Source organism: Anomaloglossus baeobatrachus, chromosome 11 (genome assembly GCF_048569485.1).
Source record: "Anomaloglossus baeobatrachus isolate aAnoBae1 chromosome 11, aAnoBae1.hap1, whole genome shotgun sequence".
NCBI lineage: Eukaryota > Metazoa > Chordata > Amphibia > Anura > Aromobatidae > Anomaloglossus > Anomaloglossus baeobatrachus.
Genome location: NC_134363.1, coordinates 119,769,065 through 119,792,282, shown reverse-complemented (window position 1 = coordinate 119,792,282; position 23,218 = coordinate 119,769,065). Strand labels below are relative to the sequence as shown.

General features: G+C 47.1%; 1 protein-coding gene and 1 long non-coding RNA gene across 2 annotated transcripts in view; one reads left to right on the top strand and one right to left on the bottom strand.

Moving 5' to 3' along the window:
• The window catches only part of TBCEL (tubulin folding cofactor E like), a 131,098-nt gene extending 126,250 nt beyond the window's left edge, over nucleotides 1-4,848 (bottom strand). Inside the window, exon 1 of the mRNA XM_075327631.1 lies at nucleotides 4,725-4,848. The gene's annotated coding sequence lies outside the window, so the exon portion shown is untranslated. The remainder of the gene's footprint in view (nucleotides 1-4,724) is intronic.
• A 67-nt stretch (nucleotides 4,849-4,915) lies between these two features.
• LOC142256103 (uncharacterized) overlaps nucleotides 4,916-23,218 on the top strand; it is a 92,445-nt gene continuing 74,142 nt past the window's right edge. Inside the window, exon 1 of the long non-coding RNA XR_012727485.1 lies at nucleotides 4,916-4,999. This is a non-coding gene — a long non-coding RNA (uncharacterized LOC142256103). The remainder of the gene's footprint in view (nucleotides 5,000-23,218) is intronic.

Sequence of the window (23,218 nt, the reverse complement as noted above, 5' to 3'; positions counted from 1 at the left end):
TCTCATGGCAGTGGGGACATTGGTTTCAATCAATACCATAAGTAACGTACTCCACCACAATGGTCTCCGTTCCAGATGAGCCCGTAAGGTACATTTTCTTTCAAAGCGTCATGTCAAGGCTCGTCTACAGTTTGCTCATGATCACTTGGAGGACTCTGAGTCAGACTGGTTCAAGGTTCTCTGGTCTGATGAGACCAAGATCGAGATCTTTGGTGCCAACCACACACGTGACGTTTGGAGACTGGATGGCACTGCATACGACCCCAAGAATACCATCCCTACAGTCAAGCATGGTGGTGGCAGCATCATGCTGTGGGGCTGTTTCTCAGCCAAGGGGCCTGGCCATCTGGTCCGCATCCATGGGAAGATGGATAGCACGGCCTACCTGGAGATTTTGGCCAAGAACCTCCGCTCTTCCATCAAGGATCTTAAGATGGGTCGTCATTTCATCTTCCAACAAGACAACGACCCAAAGCACACAGCCAAGAAAACCAAGGTCTGGTTCAAGAGGGAAAAAAATCAAGGTGTTGCAGTGGCCTAGTTAGTCTCCTGACCTTAACCCAATTGAAAACTTGTGGAAGGAGCTCAAGATTAAAGTCCACATGAGACACCCAAAGAACCTAGATAACTTGGAGAAGATCTGCATGGAGGAGTGGGCCAAGATAACTCCAGAGACCTGTGCCGGCCTGATCAGGTCTTATAAAAGACGATTATTAGCTGTAATTGCAAACAAGGGTTATTCCACAAAATATTAAACCTAGGGGTTGAATAATAATTGACCCACACTTTTATGTTGAAAATTTATTAAAATTTAACTGAGCAACATAACTTGTTGGTTTGTAAGATTTATGCATCTGTTAATAAATCCTGCTCTTGTTTGAAGTTTGCAGGCTCTAACTTATTTGCATCTTATCAAACCTGCTAAATCTGCAGGGGGTTGAATACTACTTGTAGGCACTGTAGGTGTGTACATGTCAGTGTGGTTTTTATATATATATATATATATATATATATATATATATATATATATATATATATATATATATATATATATATATGTACATGTCAGTGTGGTTGCATATATAGGTGTATACATGTCAGTGTGGTTGTATGTATATAATGTATATAGGTGTGTACATGTCAGTGTGGTTGTATATATAGGTGTACATGTCAGTGTGGTTGCATATAAAGGTGTGTGTACATGGCAGTGTGGTTGCATATATAGGTGTATACATGTCAGTGTGGTTGTATGTATATAGGTGTACACATGTCAGTGTGGTTGTATGTATATAGGTGTATACATGTCAGTGTGGTTGTATATATAGGTGTGTACATGTCAGTGTGGTTATATATAGGTGTGTACATGTCAGTGTGGTTATATATAGGTGTGTACATGTCAGTGTGGTTGTATATATAGGTGTGTACATGTCAGTGTGGTTGTATATATAGGCGTGTACATGTCAGTGTGGTTGTATATATAGGCGTGTACATGTCAGTGTGGTTGTATATATAGGTGTGTACATGGCAGTGTGGTTGTATATATAGGCGTGTACATGGCAGTGTGGTTGTATATATAGGCGTGTACATGGCAGTGTGGTTGTATATATAGGCGTGTACATGGCAGTGTGGTTGTATATATAGGTGTGCACATGGCAGTGTGGTTGTGTATATATATAGGTGTGTACATGTCAGTGTGGTTGTATATATAGGTGTGTACATGTCAGTGTGGTTGTATATATATATATATATATATAGGTGTCTACATGTCAGTGTGGTTGTATATATAGGTGTGTGTACATGTCAGTGTGGTTGTATATATAGGTGTGTACATGTCAGTGTGGTTGTATATATAGGTGTGTGTACATGTCAGTGTGGTTGTATATATAGGTGTGTACATGTCAGTGTGGTTGTATATATAGGTGTGTGTACATGTCAGTGTGGTTGTATATATAGGTGTGTGTACATGTCAGTGCGGTTGTATATATAGGTGTGTACATGTCAGTGTGGTTGTATATATAGGTGTGTGTACATGTCAGTGTGGTTGTATATATAGGTGTGTACATGTCAGTGTGGTTGTATATATAGGTGTGTGTACATGTCAGTGTGGTTGTATATACAGGTGTGTGTACATGTCAGTGCGGTTGTATATATAGGTGTGTACATGTCAGTGTGGTTGTATATATAGGTGTGTGTACATGTCAGTGTGGTTGTATATATAGGTGTGTACATGTCAGTGTGGTTGTATATATAGGTGTGTGTACATGTCAGTGTGGTTGTATATATATAGGCGTGTACATGTCAGTGTGGTTGTATATATAGGTGTGTGTACATGTCAGTGTGGTTGTATATATAGGTGTGTACATGTCAGTGTGGTTGTATATATAGGCGTGTACATGTCAGTGTGGTTGTATATATAGGTGTGTGTACATGTCAGTGTGGTTGTATATATAGGCGTGTACATGTCAGTGTGGTTGTATATATAGGTGTGTGTACATGGCAGTGTGGTTGTATATATATAGGTGTGTACATAGCAGTGTGGTTGTATATATAGGTGTGTACATGGCAGTGTGGTTGCATATATAGGTGTGTACATGGCAGTGTGGTTGTATATATAGGTGTGTACATGGCAGTGTGGTTGTATATAGGTGTGTACATGGCAGTGTGGTTGTATATATGGGCGTGTACATGGCAGTGCGGTTGTATATATAGGTGTGCACATGGCAGTGCGGTTGTATATATGGGCGTGTACATGGCAGTGTGGTTGTATATATAGGTGTGTGTACATGTCAGTGTGGTTGTATATATAGGTGTGTACATGGAACGGCGGCACGGTGGCTCAGTGGTTAGCACTGCAGTTTTGCAGCGCTGGGGTCCTGGGTTCTAGTCCCACTAAGGACAACATCTGCAAGGAGTTTGTATGTTCTCCCAGTGTTTGTGTGAGTTTCCTCCGGGTACTCTGGTTTCCTCCCACACTCCAAAAACATACTGATAGGGAATTTAGATTGTGAGCCCCAATGGGGACAGTGTTGCCGATGTATGTAAAGCACTGTGGAATTAACAGCGCTATATAAATGAATAAATATTATTATAATTATATGTGTGTGTATACATGTCAGTGTGGTTGCATATATAGGTGTGTATATGTCAGTGTGGTTGTATATATAGGTGTGTACATGTCAGTGTGGTTGTATATATAGGTGTGTGTACATGTCAGTGTGGTTGTATATATAGGTGTGTGTACATGTCAGTGTGGTTGTATATATAGGTGTGTACATGGCAGTGTGGTTGTATATATAGGTGTGTGTACATGTCAGTGTGGTTGTATATATAGGCGTGTACATGTCAGTGTGGTTGTATATATAGGTGTGTACATGGCAGTGTGGTTGCATATATAGGTGTGTACATGGCAGTGTGGTTGCATATATAGGTGTGTACATGGCAGTGTGGATGTATATATAGGTGTGTACATGTCAGTGTGGTTGTATATATAGGTGTGTGTACATGTCAGTGTGGTTGTATATATAGGTGTGTGTACATGTCAGTGTGGTTGTATATATAGGTGTGTGTACATGTCAGTGTGGTTGTATATATAGGTGTGTACATGTCAGTGTGGTTGTATATATAGGTGTGTACATGTCAGTGTGGTTGTATATATAGGCGTGTACATGTCAGTGTAGTTGTATATATAGGCGCGTACATGTCAGTGTGGTTGTATATATAGGTGTGTACATGTCAGTGTGGTTGTATATATATAGGCGTGTACATGTCAGTGTGGTTGTATATATAGGTGTGTACATGTCAGTGTGGTTGTATATATAGGTGTGTACATGTCAGTGTGGTTGTATATATAGGTGTGTGTACATGGCAGTGTGGTTGTATATATAGGTGTGTGTACATGGCAGTGTGGTTGTATATATAGGTGTGTACATGTCAGTGTGGTTGTATATATAGGTGTGTACATGTCAGTGTGGTTGTATATATAGGTGTGTACATGTCAGTGTGGTTGTATATATAGGTGTGTGTACATGTCAGTGTGGTTGTATATATAGGTGTGTGTACATGGCAGTGTGGTTGTATATATAGGTGTGTACATGGCAGTGTGGTAGTATATATAGGTGTGTACATGTCAGTGTGGTTGTATATATAGGTGTGTACATGTCAGTGTGGTTGTATATATAGGTGTGTACATGTCAGTGTGGTTGTATATATAGGTGTGTACATGTCAGTGTGGTTGTATATATAGGTGTGTACATGTCAGTGTGGTTGTATATATAGGTGTGTACATGGCAGTGTGGTTGTATATATAGGTGTGTACATGTCAGTGTGGTTGTATATATAGGTGTGTACATGGCAGTGTGGTTGTATATATAGGTGTGTACATGGCAGTGTGGTTGTATATATAGGTGTGTACATGGCAGTGTGGTTGTATGTATATATATATATATATATATATATATATATATATATATATATTATATATATATATATATATTATATATATATATATATAGGTGTGTACATGTCAGTGTGGTAGTATATATAGGTGTGTACATGTCAGTGTGGTTGTATATATAGGTGTGTGTACATGTCAGTGAGGTTGTATATAGGTGCGCCCATGTGTGTGTGCACAGTCCCGGCTGTGTGTGCTGTCGCTGGGCCGCTGTGCTGTGTGTGGTGCCGGTAGCCTCCCGCTCTGAGCTGCCGCACGGTAGGACATTACTCACACGCTGCAGTACCGCCGCTCCCCGGGATCCTCCGGCGCCTCCGCGTCACCCACACAAGTAACAAAGTAGAACAGAAAAGCTGCGCTGGGAAGCGGGACGGTGCAGGACCTGTGCTGATGTCAGGGTCATGTGATCAGTCACGTGCACATAGGCGGAGCCAGAGTCATGTGATCACACACGTGGCCGGCTGAGCGTCGGGTGAGGCGTGCTCCCTCTGGCGGCGGTAGTGTAGCCTGTCCTCTGCGCTGCTGGCCGGGGTACAGTGACAGGAGCAGGTCAGGCTTTAGAGTGGATTTATCGTTGTTATTTAAGGACATTTAAAAAAACCCTTTATGAAAGCACAATGTATTATACAGGTGTGCAGTGCAGAGGGGCCTCCTAGGTCAGCGCAGTTTTTCAAGGAGGTTTTGGACCAGAAACTCAAAATCCTCCTTCAAAACGCCTAAAAAATGTGGACGTCTTGTCCCGAAAGCTGCGAAATGCTGTACCAGGCCGCCCCGCTGTGCTCAGTGCTCGGCCGCCATATTTCAGGGTGTGCGGCGCTCCAGGCTCCTGGGGTCTTATACATTGTACAATATTCTCACGGCAGCCTCATCCCGGGATTGTTAGAACCATTGCAATAGATAAAACATGGCTGCTAGACCCCCGGGTTGTATTTTAGGGGCTGCCATGAGCCGTGAGGGCGCGGTTTACTGAACACCACCTCATGGGGACGATGTGTGGACGCTAAAGGACCGGAGTTGTCAGGGTTAATATGTTATACCGTGCTTTGATTTTATCTTTTAACCCCCTTAAAGGGAACCTGTCACCAGATTTCGGCCTTCTAAACTAAAACTAGCACCTTAAGCAGCAGCTGTGCTATATGCTATAAAGGTGCACGGTACCCCCTGACCCCCCTGTAGACCCCAAAAATACCTTTATAAAATCTCCCGCCCTGTATGTAAATTGTCCGGTCCTGTCCGATGGGCGTCCTAATCTGCACTTCCTGTCCCTCCTTCCGCCCTGCTCCTGTGCTGATTGACACAGATGACTCCTTGGACACAATCCACGTAAGGGGACAAAATCTCCATGTTCCTGGCTCACTCAGGCGCACTTTGCTCTGCCCTTTTGTGGGAAGAGCCAAAAACATCGGTACACCTGCACAAACCAGCAAGTTTTCTGCACAGGCGCAAGATTTTGCCTGACAATGTGGATGAAGCGGGTGACATCATCCACATCGCCAAGCAAAATCTCACGCCTGTGCAGAAAACTCACCGCTCCGCGCAGGTGCAGCTATGTTTTTGGCTCTGCCCGCAATAGGGCAAAAGCGAAGTGCGCCTGTGCGAGCTGGGAATATGTCTGCGCAGGTGCGAGATTTGCCCGCCTACATAGATGACTTCTGAGGCGTCATCCACATCAATCAGCACAGGAGGACGTCGAAAGGAGGGACTAGACGCACATATTAGGACACCCATCGGCTCGGACCGGACAATTTACACACAGGGCGGGAGATTTTATAAAGGTGTATTTGTGGGGTCTACAGGGGGGGTAACGTGCACCTTTATTGAATGCAGCATAGGTGCCGCTTAAGGTGCTAGTTTTAGTTTAGAAGGACAAAATCTGGTGACAGAAAGTTGAAATATGCAACTTTTCCGGTCATTGACAACCTCTGGTATCTCAGGTCCGCACCCGGTTCATCTCTATTCCAATAATACTCAGCCTCTATGAAGCTGTGGCCCCTCGGACCACTTCCTAACCGTTGGAGCTGTTAGTCTTCACCCTCCTGACTAGGCAGTTTGGCCAAGAACACTTCTTCCATCAGATGCTACTTAACCATGATATCACTTGTTATTATCTCTGATCTCTTCCGTCTTAGTAAACCCACTTTGCAAGATGGCACCATCCCTCCACCACTAGACATACCAAGTTCTGGCTCCGGAATTCACTAAGGGTGGTCATCTCCGGCTCACCAGGTGTGTCTTCTGTTATGATCCGGAACCATGGAAGACCACCACAAATCATTGGTAAAAGGTGACAAGAGCATTGGCAACTAATCTGGCCGCCATCCCCTTACTAACCATCAACACTAGAAGTAGCCGAGGGGTGAACTAACATCCTGTGCACCGCGAACCCAGCCGCAGAACTAACTATCCTAAAGGAAGGAAAGATGAATAACTCTCTGCCTCAGAAAATAGACAAGAATAGCAAGCCCCCCACATTCAAAGACTGCGGTGATATAGGAAAAACACAATACACAGATAGATGACAGGATTAGCAAAAGGTGAGGCCCCCACTGACTAACATAGGAAAGGACAGGAAAGGGACTGATGGTGGCCAGAGTAAAACCCTGCAAAATTCCAAATTCCTGATAGTACAAAAAGGCCCTCAGATTGCACGATCTGAACTCCGTCCTATAAAAGGTGCTTTTGTCATACCAATGAACAGAAAACAAGAATCATAACAAATTCAACAAGCCACAAACACATGAACCCAAAGGAGCTATACTCCAAACAGAACTGCAGGGAGTTCCCCAGCCATGCAACTGAGGGGAAAATCCCTGCTTGCAAATAAACTGAAAACAACCACAGCAAATTACAAACCCAGATAAGAGCAAAAGAACCAAACAATAAATAAAGAGCAAGCACTTATCTGGGGTAGATGTGGTGTGGAGCAGAATGAAGCAGGCTGGTGATACAAAGAACAACTGACATCCGGCATAGCCAGCTATCAGACCAGGATTTAAATAAGCAGAGAGTTAGCAAAGGGAACGCCCATTGCACAACACACCTGGTCCAAGTCCAAACCATTCCTGGCCACCAGAGGGAGCCTCCCAGCAGCCAAAACATAACTGACATTCACAACAATACCCCCCCCTTGAGGAGGGGTCACCGAACCCTCACCAACGCCACTGGGTCTCTCGGGATGAGCATGATGGAAAGCGCGAACCAACCTGTCCGCATGAATGTCAGAAGCCACAACCCAAGAGTTATCCTCCTGCCCATAACCCTTCCATTTCACAAGGTACTGAAGCTGACGCCTACTGCGACGGGAATCCAGAATTTTTTTCAACCTCATACTCCAGATCCCCTTGTACCAAAACAGGGTCAGGAGGCGCTGCTGCAGGAACTGTTGGCTCCATGTGTTTCTTCAACAAGGACTTATGGAAGACATTGTGAATCTTAAATAACGCAGGCAGAGTCAAACGGAAAGATACAGGGTTGATAATCTCCGAAATCTTATAAGGTCCAATAAATCTGGTCTTAAATTTAGGAGATGGAACTCTCATAGGAATATTTTTAGAGGGCAACCACACCATGTCCCCTACTTTAAACCGGGGACCAACAGTCCAACGCCGGTTGGCAAACTTTTGGGCAGTTTCTTGGGACTGAAACAATTTATCCACTACCTGCCCCCAAATATGCTGCATTCTGTTGACCACCGAATCCACCCCTGGACAGTCAGACGCCTCAAGCTGCCCTGAGAGGAACCTAGGGTGATACCCAAAATTGCAGAAAAAGGGGGACACCAATGTGGTAGAGCTAGCTCTATTGTTAAGGGCAAATTCAGCCAAAGGCAAAAACGAAACCCAGTTATCCTGATCTGCAGAAACAAAACACCGTAAATAGGTCTTCAGGGTCTGGTTAGCCTTTTCAGTCTGACCGTTGGTCTGAGGATGAAACGCCGAGGAGAAAGACAGCTGAACACCCAATTTGGAGCAAAAAATCCTCCAAAACCTGGATACAAACTGCACCCCTCTGTCAGAAACAATGTTTTCGGGAATACCATGCAAACGAACAACATGTTGGAAAAACAAAGGCACCAACTCTAATGAAGACGGCAACTTAGATAGGGGAACCAAGTGGACCATCTTGGAGAATCTGTCACAGATCACCCAAATCACAGTCATTTTTTGAGAGACGGGAAGCTCTGAAATAAAATCCATAGAGATGTGCGTCCAAGGTTTCTTGGGTACTGGCAAAGGCAATAATAGCCCACTAGAACGTGAACAACAGGGCTTGGACCTAGAACAAACTCCACACGACTGCACAAAACGACGAACATCCCGGGACAGGGAAGGCCACCAAAAAGAGTGTCTCACAAGATTCAGAGTGCCAAAAATGCCAGGATGACCCGCCAAAACAGAGCAATGAATCTCAGAGACAACTCGGTCTCTCCATTGGTCCGGGACAAACCGTTTCCCTGTAGGACATCTCTCAGGTTTATCCCCCTGAAATTCTGCCAGTGCCAACCGCAGATCAGGCGACATAGCCGAGAAAACGACACCATCATTCAGGATAGTAGACGGTTCGACAATCTCCAAAGAGTCAGCGCAGAAACTCCTGGAAAGGGCATCGGCCTTAACATTCTTGGTGCCCGGCAAAAAAGAGACCACAAAATTAAACCGGGTAAAAAACAAAGCCCACCTGGCCTGCCGAGGATTCAACCTCTTGGCCGATTCCAGATAGATGAGTTTCTTGTGGTCCGTAAGCACCACAACTTGATGTCTAGCCCCCTCCAACCAATGCCTCCACTCTTCAAATGCCCACTTCATAGCCAATAATTCCCGGTTCCTCACATCATAATTCTGTTCAGAAGGAGCAAACTTCCGAGAGAAAAAGGTACAGGGCTTAAGTTTACCCAAAGTAGCGTCTCGTTGAGACAGAACAGCACCTGCTCCGATCTCTGAGGCATCGATCTCAACTTGAAATGGGCGAGACACATCAGGTTGCTGCAGGACTGGGGCAGAAGTGAATCGCCTTTTAAGCTCCTGGAAGGCCACAATTGCCTCTGGGGTCCAATGCTCAGCATCAGCTCCCTTCTTTGTCAAATCTCTCAGAGGTTTGACAATGGCAGAAAAATTGGCTATAAATTTACAGTAAAAATTAGCAAACCCCAAAAACCGCTGCAGGGATTTTAGAGAAGTCAGTTGCACCCAGTCATAAATTGCCTGAACCTTAACCGGGTCCATTTCGATAGCAGAGGGAAAGAAGATTAAGCCCAAAAAAAGAAATCATTTGCACCCCAAAGAGGCACTTTGACCCCTTAACGTACAGTGCATGATTCTTAAGTATCTGAAAAACAGCCCATACTTGCCCAACATGAGAGTCCCAATCATCAGAAAAAATCAAGATGTCATCCAAATACACAATCAAAAATTTACCAATAAGGTCCCGAAAAATATCATTCATGAAGGCCTGGAAGACGGAGGGTGCATTAGTGAGGCCAAAAGGCATCACTAGGTACTCAAAATGCCCCTCAGGAGTATTAAAAGCCGTCTTCCATTCATAACCCTCGTTAATACAGATGAGATTATACGCACCCTTGAGATCCAGTTTCGTAAACCATTTGGCGCCCTTCACTCTAGAGAAAAGATCAGACAGCAGAGGCAAAGGGTACTGATATTTGACCGTAATTTTATAAAGAAGACGGTAATCAATACAAGGCCTCAACGACCCATCTTTCTTAGCAACAAAGAAGAAGCCAGCACCCAAAGGAGAAGATGAGGGCCGAATGTGCCCCTTCTCCAATGATTCCCTGATGTATGACCGCATGGCATCATGTTCGGGCACAGACAAGTTGAAAATCCGCCCCTTGGGAACTTTACAACCTGCCACCAACTCAATGGCACAGTCACAGTCCCGGTGTGGGGGCAGAGAATCAGATTCCTGGTCATTAAATACATCACGGAAATCAGACAAGAAGGCCGGAACATCAACTGCATGAGCAGACGTGGACGACACGGAAAGGTCCTGATGCAATCCTTGAGAACCTCAACTAGCTACCGACAAGGGTCTCCAGTCAAGAACTGGATTATGAGTCTGCAACCATGGAAATCCCAGTACCAAGGTATCCTGTAGATTATGCAATACTAAAAATGTACAAGTTTCCTGATGCGCTGATGCAACTCTCATAGGCACCTGGGTCCAAAATTGGGGTTTATGTTCTGCCAAAGGGGTAGCATCAATGCCCCGTAAAGGAATAGGAGTTCGCAAAGGAACCATGGGGAAACCACAATCCCTAGCAAACCCAAAATCCATCAAATTGAGCGCTGCCCCTGAGTCCACAAAGGCAAATGCAGAAAAGGATGACAATGAGCAAATCAATGTGACAGACAAAAGAAACTTTGCTTGCAAAGAACCCACAGTAACAGAAGTAGCCAATCTCCTTTCACGTTTAGGGCAGACAGAGATGTTATGAGAAGCGTCTCCACAATAGAAGCACAGTCTATTCTTCCATCTGAACCCCTGCCGACTAGCATTAGAAAGGACCCTATCACACTCCATAGGCTCCAAAGGCTGTTCCATAGGCACAAAACCAGCAGGTATCTTCCTTCGCTCACGTAACCGCCTATCAATCTGAATGGCCAAGGTCATAGAGGCATCAAGACCAGAAGGGACGGGAAATCCTACCATTACATCCTTCACAGCATCAGCAATACCCTTCCGAAAAAGAGCCGCAAGCGCATCATCATTACATTTGGTAAGGACCGCCCACTTTCAAAATTTTTGACAAAACGTTTCTGCAGAATCCAAACCCTGAGTTAAGGACAACAAGACCTTTTCTGCTTGATACACAATATTGGGTTCGTCCTATAAACCCAAGGCCTGAAAAAAGGAGTCCACATCATTGAGAATCGGCTCATCAGACGCTAAAGAGAAGGCCCAGTCCTGAGGGTCACCACGCAGCAAGGAGATGACAATCTTAACCTGCTGTACGGGATTCCCTGAGGACTTAGGGCGCAGGTCAAAAAATAATTTACAATTATTTTTGAAACTCAAAAATCTCGACCTATCTCCCGAAAAAAATTCAGGAACGGGAATCTTAGGCTCTGCAAGGGGAGTCAGTGCAAGATAAGACTCTATACGACGAACCTTAGCATCAAGATGAGCAACACGCTCACCCAATTCATCCATGCTAGAAAAAGAAATCTTCCACGGAACCCAAAGAAGAAGAGGAAAAACACCAAAAAAAAAATAAAATTCTCAGCAGCCTTCTTTTTTTTTTTCTCTCCCCTTCCTTTTTTTTTTTTCCTTCTTAAGAGTACCCTTTAAATTTGTTGGCCGGATATACTGTTATGATCCGGAACCATGGAAGACCACCACAAATCATTGGTAAAAGGTGACAAGAGCATTGGCAACTAATCTGGCCGCCATCCCCTTACTAACCATCACAACTCGAAGTAGCCGAGGGGTGAACTAACATCCTGTGCACCGCGAACCCAGCCGGAGAACTAACTATCCTTAAGGAAGGAAAGATGAATAACTCTCTGCCTCAGAAAATAGACAAGAATAGCAAGCCCCCCACATTCAAAGACTGCGGTGATATAGGAAAAACACAATACACAGATAGATGACAGGATTAGCAAAAGGTGAGGCCCTCACTGACTAACATAGGAAAGGACAGGAAAGGGACTGATGGTGGCCAGAGAAACCCTGCAAAATTCCAAATTCCTGATAGTACAAAAAGGCCCTCAGATCGCACGATCTGAACTCCGTCCTATACCAGGTGCTTTTGTCATACCAATGAACAGAAAACAAGAATCATAACAAATTCAACAAGCCACAAACACATGGACCCAAAGGAGCTATACTCCAAACAGAACTGCAGGGAGTTCCCCAGCCATGCAACTGAGGGGAAAATCCCTGCATGCAAATAAACTGAAAACAACCACAGAAAATGACAAACCCAGATAAGAGCAAAAGAACCAAACAAATAAAGAGCAAGCACTTATCTGGGGTAGATGTGGTGTGGAGCAGAATGAAGCAGGCTGGTGATACAAAGAACAACTGACATCCGGCATAGCCAGCTATCAGACCAGGATTTAAATAAGCAGAGAGCAAAGGAAACGCCCATTGCACAACACACCTGGTCCAAGTCCAAACCATTCTTGGCCACCAGAGGGAGCCTCCCAGCAGCCAAAACATAACTAACATTCACAACAGCTTTTATCTTTCAGCACACTCTCCAAAAATGGGCATCCCCCTCCAAGGATTGCCTTTTCTTCTGCTTTACGCACCTGGGTCGAGCAGAAGCTGCTATTCCTCCCAGGGGCCGGCCAAACTTTCACGTCTTGAGACAATAGTGACTCCCATGATGTGCCTGTCTTCATTTTCACGCCATGGGACAGCAGCTACGACCACGATGAGCCCACTTTCCATTTTGCAACACAACATGCATTTTGCTTTTTCAAAATTGTGCTGTAAGGTGGCCTTCCTCGTGTCTTGTAGTTTATCTTTAATAAAAAATTAAACAAGGGAGCGCATGTGAAGGGTCTGGGAGATAGCAGTGAGGAGGAGAAAAAGAAAACTGCTCACCTGATGTGGTTGTGCAGCCCTCGCACAACCACGGTATAAGACGGGAGTGTGGTGTCAGTAGTCTTCTAACCTGTTAGCCCATCATGTCCATCCAGGGAAGCAGATTCCTGAAAAGCTGGTCACGTGACTGATCACTGGGCGTCTGTGGTCATCTCACCTCCGTAACAAGCAGCTCTTACCGTGAACCCACAGAGGGGAAGATCAGCAGTAAAGTATAGAAGCACGGTCTGATAGAGCGCTAAGGAGGCCACTGTATTAGATTAATTTTTTTTAGAATTTATTGTTTTCTATCAGCCACAACGCGTTTCGTTATACACAATATCTTCATCAGGTGGATGAAGATATTGTGTATATCGAAACGCGTTGTGCCTGATAGAAAACAATAAATTCTAAAAAAATTAATCTAATACAGTGGCCTCCTTAGCGCTCTATCAGACCGTGCTTCTATACTTTACTTGTAGTTTAGCTTGACATGAAGGCTCACCCTGCTCATCCAGCCCTTTTTTAAAAGCTGTTATAGTATCTGCAATTATTACCTCTTGTGGTAGCATAGATAAAGGGATCTTTAGAAAAAGTATTTCTAAAGATCCTTTATGATATGCTAATGAGCGCAGGGACTACTCACATTTGCATTATTTCCTCCGACTAGTCCGCCCTCTTAGCATGTAAGAAACATGAATGATGACAGATACAGGGACCATGTTAGAAAGTAGCCAAAACTACTCCCATAAATTCAGGAAACACCAACCACAGAGAAAAAGGAGGTATAGTGGAGGCCATATTAATCAGGAAAATAATACACAGATAAATCCTCTTTGCAAAATTAGAAACATTTAATTAAATACAATTTGTTTAGCAAGAGGAATAAATAGACTACCAAATATACATATAATGAAGCAGAAAACCAAGTGAACAGGGAGTCCTAGAGAAGTCACCACTCAGTGAACCCCATGGTGAAAGTACAGCCCAAGTAAAAAAAAATCATGCAACAATTCTTTCATATATATCTAGATATTTCAAGTAAGAACAAATTAATGAAGCCTCCATTACCATCCAGAACCACTAGATAGCATCGAACGTACCTGGGAAAAGTGCTTCATAGATCAGTGAATTGTGTTGTGAATGTCATCCGAGTGGGTGCTGGTGTTGAGCTCCCTCTGGTCACCAGGAATGGTAATGACGCTGTGTCTAAATCTGTGACTCAAACAGGTGATGGAATTAATTAGGAATCCAGGAAGTCCTATTGCAGATCAGCCTAGTGTATTTAGGAGAGCAGTTTCTGCCTGGCTGCCGCCGGTGATAAATGTTTCCTGCTGCTTCTGAAGATGGCTGGGAGTTTTCCCTTCAGTTTCTCCCATTTATTCTGTGCGTGAATCTACTCCAGATATGTTTACTAGTTTCTGTGCTTAATTGCTGGAATTGCACTTAAAGGTTTTTCTGCTTATTCCATTCTGTTCTGTGTTTTGGTTTCTTGTTTGTGAGGATATGTCTCTCTGCTTTTTGTGAGTCGGGCAGTTCCTCCAGCAAGAAAGGGAACTTGCTCCCTGTTCATATTTGGATTATTTCCACTTTAAAATATTATTTGTTCTGTGATTTTGTTTCTTCTCATTATTTCTGCAGGTCTGTTTAAAGTGTCCGGCACAAGAGTAACTGATATAGTGGGGGAGAGACTGTGTGGTCTTAGGATTTTTATTTATCCGGAGTTTGGTATTTTTTGCAGGGTTTTTTGCTGGCCGCAATCAGCTATCTTTCCTGTCCTGTTGTATCTAGTAAGTCAGGCCTCACCTTTGCTAATCTATATTTTCTGTGTATTGTGTTTTTTTACATCACCGTCGTTGCATGTTAGGGGCTTGCTATTTCTTTGGGGACTTCTCCGAGGCAAGTTAGGATTCCTCATTTCTATCTTTGAGGTGTAGCAAGTTTCTCCGGCAGTGGTGAGGTGTCTAGGTGTGTTAAGAACATCCCACTGCTACTTTTAGTGTTGTCCAATAGATGGGAGATTGCAGTCAGCTTAGTTTCCAAGTACTCTTGTGTTTTTGATTTTTCTAATTAATGGGATTTGCTGTGATCGTCCACGGTTACCAGATCATAACAGAATTGCCATTAAAAGCAGAGCACTTATCACCAGAATTAGCCTAGCAAAGCTGGAAATATATACAGGGCTGATTAGACTTACCCATGATGGGTGCACCGACTGGTACAAACGTGCCCTGACGTGCACGTTTCGCAGTCTTCCTTGGGGACCTTAATGAAACATGTGTGGGGGAATGAGTTTATGTTTGGATCTGAAGTCAATGACCGCAGTCATCTTGATTGGGACTCCGCTAGCGGTCCGTGTCATCGGGCACTCCCGGATATGACGCGGGCACTTCCTGTGTTATCACATTGAGCCTGCGTCATTCCATATGGAGGCTGTCAGTCACTGACATATGTACCGCCGTGCATGCGTGCTCCCGCGGCAGCCATTTTCCTTAAGGGCATAACCAGGGACAACAACCAGAAAGCGTGCATGGAACAAGGATCTCACTAAACCAATATATAGTTAATTTTTAAAGCACATTAATAAGGAATCCACATACAGTGGCGATAAAAAGTATTTAATCAGCCTCCAATTGTGCAAGTTCTCCCACTTAAAAAATGAGATAGGCTTGTAATTTACATCATAGGTAGACCACAACTATGAGACAAAATGTGAAAACAAATCCACAAAATCACCTTGTCTGATTTGGCAAGATTTTTTTTTGCAAATTATGGTGGAAAATAAGTATTTAGTCACCTAAAAACATGCAAGATTTCTGCCTCTCATAGACCTGTAACTTCTTCTTTAAGAGGCTCTTCTGTCCTCCACTCATTACCTGTAGTAATGGCACCTGTTTGAACTTATTATCAGTATAAAAGACACCTTTCCACAACCTCAAACATTCACACTCCAAACTCCACTATGGTGAAGACCAAAGAAGTGTCAAAAGACCCCAAAAACAAAATTATAGCACTGCACCAGGCTGGGAAGACTGAATCGGCAATAGGCAAGCAGCTTGGTGTGATGAAATCAACTGTGGGAGCAATAATAAGAAAATGGAAAACATACAAGACCACTGATAATCTCCCTCGATCTGGGGCTCCACGCAAGATCTCACCCCGTGGGGTCAAAATGATCACAAGAACGGTGAGCAAAAATCCCAGAACCACACAGGGGGACCTAGTGAATGACCAGTATTGGGAGAATGTCATTTGGTCTGATGAAACCAAAGTAGAACTCTTTGGTAAAAATACATCTCATCGTGTTTGGAGGAGACAAAATGCTGAGTTACATCCAAAGAAGACCATACCTACTGTGAAGCATGGGGATGGCAACATCATGCTTTGGGGCCGTTTCTCTGCAAAGGGACCATGATGACTGATCCGTCCGTGTACATGAAAGAATGTAATGGGGCCATGTATCATGAGATTTTGAGTGTAAACCTCCTTCCATCAGCAAGGACATTGGCTGGGTCTTTCAGCATGGTAATGATCCCAAGCACACCACCAGGGCAACAAAGCTGGGGCTTCGTAAGAAGCATATGAAGGTCCTAGAGTGGCCTAGCCAGTCTCCAGATCTCAACCCCACAGAAAACCTTTGGAGGGAGTTGAAAGTCAATGTTGCCCAGTGACAGGCCCAAAACATCACTGCTCTAGAGGAGATCTGCATGGAGGAATGGGCCAACATACCACCAACAGTGTGTGCCAATCTTGTGAAGACTTACAGAAAATGTTTGACCTCTGTCATTGCCAACAAAGGCCGCACGGTGTCTAAGTGGCTAGCACTGCAGTCTTGCAGAGCTGGGGTCCTCAGTTCAAATCCCACCAAGGACACCGTCTGCAAGGAGTTTGTATGTTCTCCCCGTGTTTGCATGGGTTTCCTCCGGGTACTCCGGTTTCCTCCCACAATTCAAAAATATACTGATAGGGACCTTAGATTGTGAGCCCTAATGGGGACAGTGTTGCTGATGTATGTAAAGCGCTGTGGAATTAATAGCGCTATATAAATAAATAAATCTAATATATAAAGCTGAATGTGTGTATGTGTCTGTGTGTGTGTGTGTGTATGTGTGTATGTCCGGGATTGGCATCTGCACCGTCGCAGCTACAGCAAAAAAATTTTGCACACTCACACTTCTGGACCCTGAGAGCGTCATAGGCTATGTTTTGAGGGGAAATTTTAACCCCGTGCTTTACAGTTATTCACCTAAAAACCTGCCTGCATTAAAGCGAATGGAGCTGGGAGCCACAGGGCAGCCAGAACTTCAGAAGAATGCGCAGCCACGCCCTTAAATGGAATGTTGGCGTGTCACAATGTAGCCAGGGAAAGAGACAGTTGTCGCGGGCGGAGGAGGGGACGCTGCGCTCTCCCACTGCTCGGGTCCGGCTGCTGCTGCTCGGTGGTGGCTCGAGTGGTGGGCCAGATCCCGGGGACTCGAGCGGCGCTCCTCGCCCGTGAGTGAAAGGGGGGAGTTGATTATGGGGATCTGGAATTGTCCGTGACGCCACTCACGGTTGTGGTGAGATTGGTGACACCACCGCTGCTCTGGACGAGGATCCCGGGAGCGATGACAGGGAGCAGCCTGGATGTTAGTTCTCCCCTCCGTGGGTGGGGGTTGGTTGTAACGGAGCCCGGTGATGGGGTAGGGATAGATGGCAGGCGGGTTACGGGGCCTGGCGAGGTGCAGGGTCGCAGGGGCAGCGCGGTGCCGCACGGCACGGTGGTACTCACTCAGCCAATGATGAGGACACAGTTCTCGGTAAAACACACGGCTGGATGGACGGGTCTCACAGACGGCTGCGGTGTTTCTCCTCCCGGCAGGTTGATGGTGACTGCCTTTCCCTGCACCTGTGTACTGTAAACGGTTCCAATGTGTTCCCACCGGTAACCCGCTCCCCCAGCTTGGATATGGGCTGAAGGAGCCCCTTTTGCCCGAGGCTCTGGCCCTGGGAACTTTAGCCTTGGCGGTGACTGAGTTTCCCTCTAACGGTTGGACGGTTGCCTTCTGTCGGGACTTGGCTGCTGGGAAACCCAGGAGGTTCCCTTCGCTAACGGATTTGGCAAATTCACGGCGACTCCTAGCCTTGCCAGGGTCCGCAAGCCCCTGCCAGATGGTGCTGACTTCTCTTTGTGTACCGGTCCAGTACCGCCGGGCCACCGCCCGTCCACGGTCCTTGCGGTAAACTCCGATAGGCCACTCCTGCAGACGGCCACCACCGTCTGCCAACCTTGCTGATCTGTCCGGGCCACACACCCGGATCAACTTCTGTCTGCTTCTTTACCACTTTTCTCCTTCCTCTCACTTTCACTCCCTAACTGAAACTGACTCTCTTCCCGCCTCCAGGACTGTGAACTCCTCGGTGGGCGGGACCAACCACCTGGCCCACCCCCTGGTGTGATCATCAGCCCCTGGAGGAAGGCAACAAGGTTTTGTGTTTTGGCTTTGGTGTGCCTGACCGGGAGTGTGGGGTGTGTTGGTGTTGTTTTCTGTGGCCCCTGGCTTGTCCAGGGCGCCACATTCCCCCTTAGTAAAATGCAGACCGTCCGCGGGCTGCCCATCCATCACCGATTTTATTTTCACAAACTGAAAAAGATAAACGGTAAAACACAATACAAGCATATTAACTTCTTCCCACATCGAGAGGTACTCTTACTTAAACGTTGCAAACGGTAACGGCTTCCGCTCTCTCCCACCCAAGCAACTTGGCCCTGATGCTGCCCCTAAGCAAACAGGCAGCACCCCTTGACCCCAGTCCAGCACAAGTTGCCCGAGCGGGTTCTGTCCTTTTCAGGGGACCCACGTCCATGGGGAACCTCTGAAACCCCCAGAGGATCGCCACTGGTGGTGGCTGGGCCCCAGCCTGCTCCGCTGCGGGCCCTTCCTCCAATCTGCTTCTCCGGAGGCGGCAACAGTGAAAGCCACAAACATAATTATTTACAAGCCACAAGTTCGTGGTTGCCTTTGTAGTTCTCAGGCTTTTCCATAAGGAGTCCCTTATGCAAAAACTTGAAAGCAGTCCCCACGGGGACAACGGTGTCGGCAACGACCGGTTTCAATCAGGCTGACAATCAGGTAAATCTTCGGTTAATCATTCTTCTTATCATTGGTTACTGTAAACAACATTGCTGGTGGTCCCAACGGGGACAACTTGCAGCGGAGCTCCGCTGCCATCACTCGGAATCCGCTGAGTCGGCTGGGGGAGGAGGTGCGGTGGACACTCGGGCCTCCTGGCTGCCCCTCAGCTTCGCATCCAATGCGAACCACCCCCTCTCCCCACAGTGCCGGGTATACTGCACCAGGTCTCCGGGCATCAGATTGCGGCCGGGATGCTCCTCCGGCAGGTGGGCATTAACATCCCGCCGGGCTATAAAGACTTCGGCCTCCAGGCCCGGTTCATAGATGAAACCATAGCCCCGGCGGACATCAAACCGCCTCACCTGCCCTTCATACAGGGGGCGCCGGACACGGAAGGTCGCTTAACGGAGGCTCTCTTTCTCCCGGATCGTACGGGCCACCAACTCCGCCTTCTTCCTCTCTCTCGGCAACCTCTGGGCCCAGCGGTGTCGGTTCCCTGTCCCAATACGGAGCTGCTGCGAGCTCCGGCGCACGGGTCGGGCCCTGCGAGACCTTCTGGACACTGCCCACCACCGGTGATCTGGGTGGAAGGTCCTGCGGTGACTTAGCCTGGGGTGCTGCTTTGCAGCGGCAACCCGGCGCAACCTCAGCCGAGGTGTGGGGGATGGGCACAGGGGTCCTCTTCCGCTGGGCCTCCTGCACGGAACGGCCTGTCGGCTCTGAGACAGACAAAGACACAGATACAGGGAAAGAGAAAGAGGGAAAGAGACAGACAAGGAAAGAGGGAAAGAGACAGACAGGGAAAGACAGGGAAAGAGACAGACAGGGAAAGAGATAGACAGACAGGGAAGAAATTGAGACAGACGGAGAAAGAGACAGAGACAGTCAGAGACAGACAGGGAAAGAGACAGACAAACATAGAGAGAGAGACAGAGAGATATATACAGAGGGGAAGACAGACATTATAATTACATTTATATCTATTTGTTTTGTGGTTTTTGTGTTCAGAATACATTTTTGTTAACACATTCTATTTCTCTGACGCCTCATTGGGGGACACAGGGCCATGGGTGTTATGCTGCTTATCCATAGGAGGACACTAAGTAGATGCAAAGATGTTAGCTCCTGCCCTGCAGTATACACCCCCTGGCCAAGCCAGGCTACTTCAGTTTTAGCTTAGTGTCTATAGGAGGCACATCTCTGCAGACTACTGCAGCAAGAATTTTTTGTTTTTAGAGGGCGACGGTTCCTTCGGGGATTTCCCAAAACCATCAACAGGCGGGAACGCGGAGTGTCGCCTCCCCGTACCCCCTCCTGTGACGCTGGATCCTGGGCTGTTACTCACTGGACGACAGGTCTCATGGCACTGATTTTCCAGAGCCCAGAGCAGATGAAAACTTCCTCAGTCCCTCTTGCAGGCTCTGAGTTGATACACATTCTGCACCAAGTGTGACCAGACTGCCATCTCCACAGGAGCTGAAGTGAGATCATTCCGATTTTTTCCAGAGCCCCAGAGCAGATGAAAAACTTCCTCAGTCCCTCTGGCAGGCTCTGAGTTGATACACGCTCTGTGACCGGGCACAGCAGGGGAATTGGAGCAAAGGTCACACTGACTGTATTGGGCTGATTGTAGACTCCTGCATAGCATTCCACCTGTGGCGGGGGGAGGGGGAGAGCTCCCTGGACTCAGTGCACCCGCAGCTGCTGTACACTTAGAGTTTTTTTATGTCCACCATTGTTGTGCAGGGATGGAGGGGGGAAGGGGAGTCCCTTCCCACCATTTTTTTTGTTTATTATTTTTTCTCATGCCTTCTTGTCAGAGCTAAGCCCCGTCCCCTCCGACACTTGATAAGCCACACCCCCTCACGAAAGCATGCGTAACCCTCCTCACACAGGATCTGCAGAGCATTGCTCCCTCTTGTTGTCATCAGAGCCTGTGGGCGTCTCTCAGAGCTGGCTTCCTCCTTCCCACAGGAACTGGGACGCAGGAGGAGGAGGGGGAGGGGTCATCAGGGTTCTGGGTGAGTTATAGCCTCACTTGCATATTAGCTCTGCAGAGCATTGCTCCCTCATTACAATCAGAGTTTGTGGCTCATCAGCCAGGGGCTGCAGTCACATGTTTTATGCCCTGCACAACTACAGCAACAACTATAAGACGCTGAGCTACTAGGGGATGATAGCACCTCTTCCTTCTGTGAGTCAGGTGCCCCTGTAGCTTAACCCCCCCCCGCCACCACCGAAGCAACCGCTGCCAGCCCAGAGCCTACGGCTCCCAGTCCCCCGGAATGGGCACAGTTCCCAGAACCTGGTGCTGGCTATGCAACATTGTCCTCACACCCCTCAGGGCCCCTGGACAGAACGCAGCCTGATGACACCTCTATAGAGGGTCCTTCTGATTAGAATCAGCCCTCTGCTTCACCGGTTGCAGATCAGAAAAAGGCATGACCCCCATGGTTCTACCTCTGGGGTACACAGATGGGGTTCTCCCACATGTTCCGCGGTCTCTGAGGAGCCGGAGGAAGGGGAATGATGTTTGTACCGGGATGATTCCTTGGTTTCAACCTCCCCGAGCGATCAAGCTGCGATGGACTCCCTTATTGCAGCAATCAACCAAAACTCTGCATGTGGAAGATCTCCCATCCACTACTACTGACCCTGCGGTCTCCTTTAAAAGGGTGAAGAAACCTCAAAAAAAAAAAAAAAAAGTTTTTTGACGCTGCTTCGGTATCCGTCAACTCATAGAGTCCCGGTACCCCTTTGGCTTAGCTGTCTCTAAGGGCTGGGCTGATCCGGCCTCGGTGGACCCTCACCCGGCTTCCGCCTGCCTGAAGGACTACTGCTGTCTTTTACTTGATGGATCCTCCTTCAAGGACCCGACAGACAGACAAGTGGAGCAGCTCGATCGCTCTGCCTCGAGGCCGCGGGTCCCTCTCCCCTTCCGTGTGGGTCGCACAGGCACCAGGACTACCAGTTTCCCTCAGACCCTCACAGATGTAACAGTTCACATTGCTGCGGCGGCAGTGTACCTCATGCAGGCCTCCCTCGGCGCTGCTACCTGCGCAGTTATTGCCACCTCAAATACCATAGCCATCCGTAAGGCCCTCTGGTTCCGATAATGGAGAGCGGACTCGGTCTCTAAGAAGCCTCTCATAGTACTCCTTTCCAGACCGATGGTTTGCCGATCGTCTGGACAGGCTCTTTTTTTGTCTGATGCCACGGGAGAAAAAGAGTACCTCGCTCCCCCAACTCTAGCCCAGGATGTTTTTTACTAGACACGCAGGGCCCGACCTTCTCAGCCCTCCCCGAGTCCACCTCGTCCTGGCAGTCTAGACAAAGACTGAGGAGTCTCGTCCTCCTCCATCTGGGCCGCCGCCTCAGACCACAAATGGGTGTGATACCTTATGTCTTCCGGTTACCACATTGAATTCTGGACCCAATCTCCTGGTCAGTCTTTTCTCTCAAACCCCCCAAAGGCTCCAAAACACCACGAGGCCTTCTCCTCAGCAATCCACTGCCTCCAAACGGCGGGGGTGATGGTACCTGTTCCGGACGGCGAGAGGTTCAAGGCCTTCTATTCCAACCTCTCGTGGTCCCCAAAAAAGGACGGGTCAGTTCGTCCCATCCTGGACCTCTAACACCTGAGCAAACATGTGCACGTAAGGAGATTCAGAATGGACTTCCTAGGGTCCATTATTACCTTTATGGTTGAAGGAGAATTCCTTGCCTCCCTAGCTATCAGGGACGCGTACCTGCACATACCCATCGCTCCAGCTCATCAAAAGTTCCTCCGCTTCGCGGTTCAGGACTTCTTTTTTTTCATTTGTGGCCCTACCCTTGGCTCTGCCACAGCACCAAGGGTCTTAACTAAGGTCATGGTGGCCGCCATGAGTGCCCTTCACGCCAGGAGAGTGGCTGTTCTGCCTTGCTTGGATGACCTCCTCATCAAGGGCTCAACCAGCGTGCAGATCTCTGTGGGCACCCTATCCCGCTTAGGGCGGCTTCTGACTGCAGTCAAATCATCCCCGGTCCCGTCAAAATCAGTCACCTCCCTGGGCATGTCCCTGGACACTCTTCGGGGCTTGATATTTCTCCCTCAAGACAAGGC